Here is a 12,713-nt window from a genome sequence, read left to right as displayed (position 1 = left end):
TTTATAAAAACAAGTCTTGCAATTGTGGCAATTCATTTCTCTTGCATGAGAAGAAAGACTGTTTATTAAATAATACCTTTTATTGAAAACGCCCGCCTCTCTATTCTCTGCATCTTGGTGAAATTAATCTGCACAACTGACTGAGTAAAATAACTGTCTATTGTTTCACACGACTCTAGAGATTGACTCTTATTGTAAGGAGCAAAGTTGTCATGTTTATGCGGTTGTTGGAAAACTGAATCCCTTCTTGTCTGTGCCAGGGAAGCTGATCACTTCCTATTCAGTCAAGAAAGTTTCCAGTGACCTCTGAGCTAGTTGGGAACAAACCCAATTAAGTTTAGCATAGTCAGTAGAGACCTGGAAGACCGCACTTCTACGTCTAAACTGCTGTTTATGTTATTCCAATGCGCAGGGCCTATAGGGAAAATAGGAACTACACTACATGGCGCCCAACGTTTGGTAAGGCGATAAAACTAACGCAAGACGTTAGAGTAACTCCGTCGTGCATGTTTCACACAGACCCTTTCTACCGTAAATACTCCAATAGACGTCTGGAGTGGGTGAAAGGTTAAAATCCGCCCGAACTTAGTAGGAAGAGATTCCTATGTAAAGCTCTGGTTCATTCAACGTTGAAGGATACAGTAATCCAAAATATTGTCCACCTAATCTTTGTCTCCTTGGAGACCTGCTCTGCAAACAAAAGACCTTCCTGACAGTAAAATGCCAGGAGAAGGAGGTAACAACTGAACCGTTGAAGCCGCAGTAAATGCGACTCAGCAGGGTCTACTGAACTGGGTGCGATAATCATCCCGGTCAACATAAGAAAAACTATAACGACAAAACATATAGAGAATGGACTGACCACACAAGGTGGCACAGTCGTCTTCCTGATAGAGGCACACGAATATCGGCAGACAGAGGTATTCTCTTCTTGGATAAAATTTCCAGCGGCAAACGCTGCAACACACGAGTTCTACTACTACATAGTAGGGGATCCACCGGATGAGTACGCTCCTTTCGAGGAGATTGAAATCCCATTAAAATACCAAGAGCACCTGCTCTGGTTTAAAGGCGCCCTAAAACACAATGATGATATTACCAGGCTCGGTCCACTAGGTAGACCAGGAGCAACGTGGCCGGTTCTAGCCAGCTACACACCACATCCGGACATTGCAAAAATGTCAAGAGATGAGCTGTTAATACAGCTAAAAACCTTAATTAAAATACATAGACAAATAGTCCAATATGTAATGCGTACTGCAACAGTCCAAACAGCTGTTAATCTTCCACAGCTGACCCCTCATCAGGGGAACACAAATAAAATTACACCACAGAACATACATTCATGTCTTGGTAAAACATCTATAAAACGGGAACAAATTCCTTTCTGGTTAGCGCAGAAAATTACTCAAATAGAGGCAGTATTTCCGAATACTACCCCTATTGAGAAACAAATAATTCTGACCATCTGCCTTCCAATGGGTGTCGCACCACACGTGGTGGACTGTGACACTTGGGGTACAGTCTTTGCTTCCATTTACACAAAAACACATGGTGTTCCGTCAATGGCGGTAATACCAGATGTACTAAAACAGATTCAGAATGAATACGGTCCAGAACCTGCTTTAACTCTTGGTATGAAATTACTGAAAGACTTCAAGCAGGTCTCGGCTATATTACTAGCCAATATAAAAGGAGAAGCAGCATCTGTGGCGATCCGCCAGAAGTTGAAGGAAACAGATATAACAGATCAACCAATTGAGCTTGCCAGAATTATAGAAAAATGTCATGAAGAATTAGGTAGAGACAGCTTGGGTGGGAAACCAGTAAAACCCCAACTGCTCGAAAATCCTGAAAAATTATTTATTAAAAATAACTCAAACACTCCTAAAAAAGAGCTGGGATGGAAATAAACAATCCACTCCCAAGGAAAACGTTTTCCAGTCCAGAGGAAGGTCTCCTCGGCGGAGGGAAAGAACTCCGACTCGAGAACACCAGTCTCCCCAGAGGGAGCCCTCTGAGAAAAGATATAACCTTAGAAATAGAGATAATTTGAAGAAGCCTGATAGATATCAAAGTATTGATGCACGTCCCTCTCGATCTTTTTTGCAGAAATCGGAAAGAAGAGGACGGTCAGACCCAGGAGAGCACACCAAGTCCAAAGACAAGCAACCTGCTCAAAGTAAAAAGTTGCAATTTCCAAGAAAGAAGGTAGCCAGTATTAGAGTAATCGAACATGCCGAGAATACTGAGGACACAGTTGAAAAACGGGGAGTGGGCACAGACAATGCTAGACAGTGCAGCAGAAATCAGCATAGCTCGCAAGATCCTGATGAGTCATCTGGAGACAGTGGACACGAATGAATACATTCAGGTAGAAACTGCAGACACCAGAGTTAGCGAACCTCATAAGATATACGAAATAACACTGCACATAGAGGGAGATAAGACTAGGAAAATAAGGGGTCTATTTTGGCATAACCTCTCAAAAGGCTATGACATCCTGTTAGCTGAAAAAGATTGGCCCCCAGAGTTTGTCAGGGAGTGCCCTCGTTGCATAGAAATGATTATGCCTGCCTTCTCGAAGCACATTCCGATTCACACTAAATATATATATGCAAGGAAATGGGCAGTAGCCCAGGCACCAGCATTATATAAAAATCATGTAGGATGGGATGAGGACTCACCTCCTCACAAAATCCAGTTAAAAAATCTACCAACTGCACAAAGGCAGTATCCCATTAAGCAAGAAGCTAAAAAACAAGTCAGGGAGATTTTAGATCAACTTGAATACCAGGGGGTGATTGAAACATGCACCTCTCAAATGAACAATCCTTTGTTTCCTGTCTCCAAACCAGACAATTCATATCGTCTAGTTTTGGACTACAGACACCTTAACTCATGTTGCAAAACATTTGCAGTACAAAATTCGCATAGTGCTGCACTAATGAATAACATAGTTTGGAAACCATATAAAACGACATTAGACATATCTAATGGTTTCTTTTGTCAAAATATCGCACCAGAAAGCATATATTTGACCGCTTTCTCAGTAATGGGGTCTCAGAAAAATTTCTGTAGGCTCCCACAGGGATTCAAGAACAGCCCAGGACTATTCCCAGCCAGAGTAACAGAGTTACTACAAATATATGATGATGAGGCATTATCTTATGTTGATGACATCTATCTAACAGACGACGACTTGGATACTCACTTGAAAAGAGTGAACACCATAATACTTGGGTTCGCTGCAGAGGGTTACAAATTCAACTTTAAAAAGCCTCGAATTGCCCATCTGACAGTATTATTTTTAGGATACGAATTATCAAGTGAAGGAAAAAGCATAGCGGACAACTTCTTGGAGAAGTGCGCTGTACTCTAAGCACCGAAAACGCTGAAGAACTTACAATCGATTCTAGGCTTCCCGAATTTCGGAAGAACTTACATTCTAAATTATGAGGAGAGGGTTAAACCTATCTACGAACTAATTAAACCTGATTTTAAACCAATCAACTGGACTCAAAAACACACAGAAATTTTGAGATCATTGCAAACAGACATGTTAGCAAAAACAAATTAGAAACACGTGACAATACACGCAACCTTGTAATCCGAGTTATCCCAGGAAGATGCGGACTCACGTACCTGACCTCTAATGAGGGAGAAAAGGTACCGATTTCTTACAAATCTCACTTGTACACACAAGCAGAAAAAACATTCAGTCTCACAGAAAATACTGTGAAAGCAGTACTAACTGCAATAGCTAATGAACGAGAACTAGCACATGGCAAAAGGATCAATGTCCTCACAGCGGAATCCGCCTTCCAAGCGCTATTCAGCCCAGTAAACCTGCCTACAGTGTCACTGGATCAGAAATGGATACAGTGGAAAAATTCTCTTCCTGCGGACGACGTGAAATACTATTTTGCTCCGCAATTCGAAAAAGTGAATGATTTAACTTATGAACAAGAATATCCTCTGTCATTCGAAATTCTGCCTCTCCAACAATACTCCTGTATAATCTATACAGACAGATTTGTACAACATTACAACGTAGAAAGTAAATCCTACGATGCAGCCTGCGCGATTGTTAAAGGTCGCTGGCTGTGCTGTAAATTCAAACCCGAAAAAACCATAAACTGTTCGGCTCAGAGAGCCTAAATCAGATCTTTAAAGATGGCGCTTGAAAATGCAGAACGTGAATTCCCGACACTAATCGTGTGCGATTCGCATTTTTGCGTCAACTCTTACAATAACAAGTTACAGAGCTGGGTTCAAAATGATTATAAAGATGACACAGGTGCCACAATCAAGCATAAAATGCTTTGGAAACAGGTAGTTCTTTTACAGAAAGAACTACAAAAGACTCACGTGATACACACTCTGAGTCATCAACGTGATGGCGTTCACGTTGCAGGGAATTCATTGGCTAATACAGCCACAGCGGAAGCAACTAAACCGGCTTCCGTAACCATAAAAAAGCATTCCGAAAAATACATAGATGGGGAAACTATGCTGAAAGTAAAAACGTCCTCAAAAGGCAGCTGTATGAGCGTAGATATTCATTATTTTGCAAAAAATTGTGAAGACTGCAACAGAGATCGCAGTGGAGAACCGGCCAGTGTAGTGTCAGGAACCCTAATAGAAAGCATAAGGCGATCTATACGCATAATCAAACAAAAGAAATGCGTCCCATTGTATATCATTTAGGACTATATTCACTTAAAAAATGTGGCCCCAGCGCTCGGCTGACGCCAGAACGGTTATAAAAGATCTGCGAGTCTTTATCGGCACATACCCAATTGCCATGTTCCATTCTGACCAGGGTCCTGCTTTCAGCTCTCGAGCATATAAGGAGGCCGTGGCCAGTATGGGTGTTGGGTTGCGATACTCTTGTCCATCACACCCCGAAGGGAACAGTGTAGTGGAAAGAAAAAACCGACACATAAAGCAATCTATAACAGCGAAGGTATTAGGTTCGGGTGATGGGTGGGTCAAACATTTAATAAGTGACCAGCTTAGTCTAAACAATTTGCCAAGACATTCTCTAAAAGGTTTCAGCCCACGCATTCTAGTTCCGAACTATTGTTCGGAACTAGAATGCACATTCAGGACTTAGATAGTCAGGTATCAGTGGTAGAAGATAAGAATAAAGACTTTGACATCAAAGATCGTTTGGCTGTTTTACAGGACTTGAATGAAACAAGAAAATCCTTAAGCAACATAAAGTTAAAGCAACAGCCATCTACCACTGACGAGGCACCACCAGCCCCAGCAAGACCTGTCTGGATTCCAAAGATTGGGGATCTAGTCAGAGAAAAAATAGCGGTGAAGAAGGAATTTGGGCCTTCTTACAGAAAAGCAGTACCTGTCTTGGCAATCAACGGAACAAGATCAGTAGTACTACCGCCCCTTGCTGGTAAAAAGGAGAACCGAGTTGTATCAATCGACCTGGTAAAACCACAAGCATGTGGCCTATAATCAACAGTAGGCCCAGTGAACTCCCGAGAAAAAACAGAATACCCAAATTTGCAACAATCCAAGAGGTTCAAACTGAAAGACTAATCACATTTGATAAACCTGAAGTGCACGGAGAGGGACTATGCAATATTGCCATGGAACTCGTGCCTCTTGAAACACAGATTGAAACAGTTCGTCATGAAACACCAGTCTACAATGATGTGGCATCAGAATGTGCTACCGAAAGACAAATGGAGAAAACAATTCCAACAATTGACAGAACTGCCTCTGGTTACTTCATCAATTTCGATAACTTTTCTGAAGATCAACACAACCCTGAAGAAACGCCAGAAACAAAGACCTTTAAAGAAAAGGCAACAGAACTCTTTCATCAAATCAAAGAAGTATATCTTGATGCACCATTGATTGAGCATTGGATTATCTCAGGGGTACTTATACTCCTATTATGCCTAATTTTAGTCTTGATTTTAGGAGAGTTTATTACAGTTCAATGGACACAGCAAGTCAGAACATCAACTTAGTCCTGAAACCACACAGATCATCCCACATGAAGAAAAGAGAACTATCAACAGTAAGGGGCTCATTAGGATGGCGGACGGAAGTGCCTCCGCAGACCCAGAGCATGCGGAACATGCCTATTTTCCTTACGCCCGTCGCGGACACTCCGGCCGCCAAATCAGGATACGAAATACGGGCCAAAATCCGTCCGCTGCGGTAGAACACGGTCCGCCGCACAACCACACCCAACCACGCGGTGGACGTAACCTATCCAGAGACTCCGCCGTACGGACTGACGTCTAGGACCGTCCTCCAAATCAAGATGGCGGAAAATACACATAAAAGCGCAGCGGAAAAACAACCTGCCTGAACACTGCGGATGCTCCACAGCGACCATACCCACCACGAGCCGCTCGCCGACATGGACCCTGCACTACAGGCTTACCCGATACTCTTCGCGATCCACTACGTCCTAGTCTTGGCCCACCATCGAGGACGACGCAGGTAGGCTACAAACCATTCCCTGACTGGAAAGGAGTACCTGCAAGGGCCGTGACGTAGGGAGGGGGGAGTGACATGTCCCGAAATGGACATATTCTTGTGTACGGCAACGCCTCCAAGGGTCGTGACCCAGGTAGGGGAGAGTGACATGTATCTGAACCCACCGCCCTCAAGAAAATACAAATCCACACCAGCATCACACATGCAAGAATGACTCCGACAAACCACGACACATGAATCACAATTTTATTTACGCTGAATCGGAGTAACATCACAGTCTAGGATGGAGCATGGGCAGTGTGGACACTAGAGCAGGTACATCAGATGCTGTACATCAGTATGAGGATAGCAACAGGGCAGTGTGGACACCAGACCAGTAACATCAGAGTCAGTACATCAGTATGAGGATAGCAACAGGGCAGTGTGGACACCAGACCAGTAACATCAGAGTCAGTACATCAGTATGAGAACAGCAACAGGGCAGCAACAGGGCAGTGTGGACACAAGAGCAGTTACATCAGATGCAGTACATCAGTATGAGGATAGCAACAGGGCAGTGTGGACACCAGACCAGTAACATCAGAGTCAGTACATCAGTATGAGGATAGCAACAGGGCAGTGTGGACACCAGAGCAGGTAATTCAGAGGCAGCACATGAGAGGGCATAATGCAGTATCAGAACAGCAACAGGGCAGTGTGGACACCAGACCAGTAACATCGGAGTCAGTACATCAGTATGAGAACAGCAACAGGGCAGCAACAGGGCAGTGTGGACACCAGACCAGTAACATCAGAGTCAGTACATCAGTATGAGGATAGCAACAGGGCAGTGTGGACACCAGAGCAGGTAATTCAGAGGCAGCACATGAGAGGGCATAATGCAGTATCAGAACAGCAACAGGGCAGTGTGGACACCAGACCAGTAACATCGGAGTCAGTACATCAGTATGAGAACAGCAACAGGGCAGCAACAGGGCAGTGTGGACACCAGAGCAGGTACATCAGATGCAGTACATCAGTATGAGGATAGCAACAGGGCAGCAACAGGGCAGTGTGGACACCAGAGCAGGTACATCAGAGGCAGCACATGAGAGGGGCTAAGTGCACCAACAGTCCATGGCAAGGCACAGGTCCATCAGAGGCAGTACATGAGAGGGGCTAAGTGCACCAACAGTCCATGGCAAGGCACAGGTCCATCAGAGGCAGTACAGGAGAGGGGCTAAGTCCACCAACAGTCCATGGCAAGGCACAGGTCCATCAGAGGCAGTAAAGGAGAGGGGCTAAGTGCACCAACAGTCCATGGCAAGGCACAGGTCCATCAGAGGCAGTACAGGAGAGGGGCTAAGTGCACCAACAGTCCATGGCAAGGCACAGGTCCATCAGAGGCAGTACATGAGAGGGGCTAAGTCCACCAACAGTCCATGGCAAGGCACAGGTCCATCAGAGGCAGCACATGAGAGGGTACAATGCAGTATCAGAACAGCAACAGGGCAGTGTGGACACCAGAGCAGGTACATCAGATGCAGTACATCAGTATGAGGATAGCAACAGGGCATTGTGGACACCAGAGCAGGTACATCAGATGCAGTACATCAGTATGAGAACAGCAACAGGGCAGCAACAGGGCAGTGTGGACACCAGAGCAGGTACATCAGAGGCAGCACATGAGAGGGCACAATGCAGTATCAGAACAGCAACAGGGCAGTGTGGACACCAGACCAGTAACATCAGAGTCAGTACATCAGTATGAGAACAGCAACAGGGCAGCAACAGGGCAGTGTGGACACCAGAGCAGGTACATCAGAGTCAGCACATCAGTATGAGAACAGCAACAGGGCAGCAACAGGGCATTGTGGACACCAGAGCAGGTACATCAGATGCAGTACATCCGTATGAGAATAGCAACAGGGCAGTGTGGACACCAGAGCAGGTACATCAGATGCAGTACATCAGTATGAGAACAGCAACAGGGCAGCAACAGGGCAGTGTGGACACCAGAGCAGGTACATCAGAGGCAGCACATGAGAGGGCACAATGCAGTATCAGAACAGCAACAGGGCAGTGTGGACACCAGACCAGTAACATCAGAGTCAGTACATCAGTATGAGAACAGCAACAGGGCAGCAACAGGGCAGTGTGGACACCAGAGCAGGTACATCAGATGCAGCACATGAGAGGGCACAATGCAGTATCAGAACAGCAACAGGGCAGTGTGGACACCAGAGCAGGTACATCAGAGTCAGTACATCAGTATGAGGATAGCAACAGGGCAGTGTGGACACCAGAGCAGTTACATCAGATGCAGTACATCAGTATGAGGATAGCAACAGGGCAGTGTGGACACCAGACCAATAACATCAGAGTCAGTACATCAGTATGAGAACAGCAACAGGGCAGCAACAGGGCAGTGTGGACACCAGAGCAGGTACATCAGATGCAGTACATCCGTATGAGAACAGCAAGAGGGCAGCAACAGGGCAGTGTGGACACCAGAGCAGGTCCATCAGAGGCAGCACATGAGAGGGCAGACAGCAGTATCAGAACAGCAACAGGGCACTGTGGACACCAGAGCAGGTACATCAGAGGCAGCACATGAGAGGGCATATAGCAGTATCAGAACAGCAACAGGGCAGTGTGGACACCAGAGCAGGTACATCAGATGCAGTACATCAGTATGAGGATAGCAACAGGGCAGTGTGGACACCAGACCAATAACATCAGAGTCAGTACATCAGTATGAGAACAGCAACAGGGCAGCAACAGGGCAGTGTGGACACCAGAGCAGGTACATCAGATGCAGTACATCCGTATGAGAACAGCAACAGGGCAGCAACAGGGCAGTGTGGACACCAGAGCAGGTCCATCAGAGGCAGCACATGAGAGGGCAGACAGCAGTATCAGAACAGCAACAGGGCACTGTGGACACCAGAGCAGGTACATCAGAGGCAGCACATGAGAGGGCATATTGCAGTATCAGAACAGCAACAGGGCAGTGTGGACACCAGAGCAGGTACATCAGAGTCAGTACATCAGTATGAGGATAGCAACAGGGCAGTGTGGACACCAGAGCAGTTACATCAGATGCAGTACATCAGTATGAGGATAGCAACAGGGCAGTGTGGACACCAGAGCAGGTACATCAGATGCAGTACATCAGTATGAGGATAGCAACAGGGCAGTGTGGACACCAGAGCAGGTACATCAGATGCAGTACATCAGTATGAGGATAGCAACAGGGCAGTGTGGACACCAGACCAATAACATCAGAGTCAGTACATCAGTATGAGAACAGCAACAGGGCAGCAACAGGGCAGTGTGGACACCAGAGCAGGTACATCAGAGTCAGTACATGAGAGGGGCTAGGTGCACAAACACTGCATGGCAAGGCACAAGTCCATCAGAGGCAGTACATCTGAGGGCACACTACAGCAACTTACAGCACACTATCAGGTGGATTGCGTGAAGTACCCGCATCGGACAGACTGCCAGCACCAGAAACCGGAGTGTGACACACAGCCACAGATGTAGTGACTGACACGTGAGCCACAGACCCAGATACACTGCCAGCACCTGATACAGGAGTGTGAGACACAGCCACAGACCGAGTGACTGACACATGGCCCATAGACCCAGATACACTGCCAGCACCTGATACAGTAGTGTGAGACACAGCCACAGACCGAGTGACTGACACATGGCCCATAGACCCAGATACACTGCCAGCACCTGATACAGGAGTGTGAGACACAGCCACAGACCGAGTGACTGACACATGGCCCATAGACCCAGATACACTGCCAGTACCTGATACAGGAGTGTGAGACACAGCCACAGACCGAGTGACTGACACATGGCCCATAGACCCAGATACACTGCCAGCACCTGATACAGGAGTGTGAGACACAGCCACAGACCGAGTGACTGACACATGGCCCATAGACCCAGATACACTGCCAGCACCTGATACAGGATATGTCTCAACTGATACCCTGCCACTAACAGACACATGCGAGTCAACTGCACCAGCGCCACTGGGACCACTGAAATGATGAGCCACAGGGCTGTATGGTCCAGGAGGCAGGGTGGCTCTGGGAGCGGGAGATAGTTGCAATTGTGCGACATCGGATTGTGCATGTGTCAATGCTGTATGTCTACGCTTCTTTTGGACATGTGCCTGTGCCCTGGACAGGACAGGACTTACAAGTGGACCGGACTGAGAAGAAATTTCACCCACCATGGGAGTGGCATCTGCTGGGGGGGGGAATGCTCTCTGGGGACGTGCTGGAGCCTGCTTGTCGTTTGCTGTGTGGCTGCCTTGTGGCCTCTGCAACATGTGTCATGGGGGATGCTACTACAGGGTCCACCTGCATCCGTCCCTGACGGGCCCTGATGGGAGTGGAGGTAAGGGGTGACTCCACTGCGGAGACATCTGTATTCCGTTTCCCAGAAAACAGCTGCCTCAGTGCAACAATGGATGATGTATGCCTGTCCCTGACAGCGCCACTGTCCATGGGAGATGGCTTGGGCCTTGGATGTTCAATTTCCGTAGGAGTACTGTTGTCTGCGGACTTTCCCTGTTCCCTGGATGGTGCCCTGTTCCAGGCAGCAGACTTGTCGTGTGTGGTGTACATGTCCCCAGGACACACCTTCTGCCCGTGTGTGTCCCTGCCCCTGGGAGTGTCCGTGCTCTTCTTAGGTGCGTTTGTCTTGTGACTGTCCTTGTCCCTGCCCTTGGGAGTGGCTCCTTCCTTCCCAGTTTCCCTGCCCTTGGGAGTGGCTCCTTCCTTCCTAGGTTCCCTGCCCTTGGGAGTGGCTCCTTCCTTCCTAGTGTCCCTGCCCTTGGGAGTGGCTCCTTCCTTCCTAGTGTCCCTGCCCTTGGGAGTGGCTCCCTCCTGCCTAGTGTCCCTGCCCTTGGGAGTGGCTCCTTCCTTCCTAGTTTCCCTGCCCTTGGGAGTGGCTCCTTCCTTCCTAGTTTCACTGCCCTTGGGAGTGGCTCCTTCCTTCCTGGTATCCCTGCCCTTGGGAGTGGCTCCTTCCTTCCTGGTATCCCTGCCCTTGGGAGTGGCTCCTTCCTTTCTGGTGTCCCTGGCACTAGGAGTATGCGAGCCCTCAAGAGATTCATTCGTCTTCTCAATGTCCTCGTACAAGGTAGTGTCACTGGAAGTGGGAGTGAGTCTTGGCTTGGTAGTACCTTGTGTGTGGGATGGCTGTGCAGCATGTGTGGCCATTACACCCAACCCCTCTTTAGCTTCACGTGTGTGTACTCCACTATATCTGACGTTGTCCTTGTGAACAGATTTACCTGACCTAGGGGATGGGGTCTGAGGCCTCCGTGCCTTGACGTGCTTGCTGACGCTGCTTCTAGTGCAATAACCTGTATTAGAGTCCTAGTCAGAATATTCACTCCCCCCTGAGACATCCAGTGTTGTAGATGGTGGAACAGTAGTAGCACCCAGTCCATGCGACTGTACAATGGCAGACGACACACTGTTAGCCAATGACTGCACTGTCCTGTGTAGACCAGCCAGATCACCATGCATACCTTCCATGAATGCCACCACCTGCCCCAACTTCCTATCATGGTCTTGGAAAGCATTAATCATATTGGTCTGCCCCACACACAGCTGTCGCAGCAGATCAACGGCCTCTGCACAAAGAGCATTTTGGCTCACCGAGGCTGGGGCAGCGGTGCCGACTCCGAACGCCACTCTGCTCCCCCTACTCCTCCGTGCACGAACAGTACATGGTGCAGTTGGCGGCAGGGTGGGCCCTGTGTGCTGTGTCCCGACCGAAGGTGTTGATTGCCCACTCCCAGTCTGTGACAACAGTGCTGACTCACCAACACTGTCGGAAGATGATGACGATGTTGTCTCCACATGCGAGTCCTCCGGGACGGTCCTGTCCCCCTCTCCGGCGCTGGCCCCTTCGGTGTCAGTCTGCGTGTGCGCGACGTCTGATGCATTGCCTTCTGTCATCTCCGCCGTCTGTGGCTGAGTGCCCTCTGCCAAAGCTGAAATGCACAGGAAATTGGTGTAAGTCATGGGCACACTCACGTACAGTACTGCTACGGAATCCCTAAAGCCAATGATGACAATGTCCATCGATCCCCCAACCTGCACACGTCCCACCCCAACCAGTCATCCTCACAGGAATTAAGTGGCGTTGGCCGTAATACATGTACAGCATATGCACACTGGGCATGAGGAATTACATCTGCACACAAGTGTTGCCAA

This window comes from Lissotriton vulgaris, chromosome 3_1 (assembly GCF_964263255.1).
Source record: "Lissotriton vulgaris chromosome 3_1, aLisVul1.2, whole genome shotgun sequence".
In the NCBI taxonomy this organism is placed as follows: Eukaryota; Metazoa; Chordata; class Amphibia; order Caudata; family Salamandridae; genus Lissotriton; species Lissotriton vulgaris.
Note: the sequence above shows the minus strand (reverse complement) of the source record.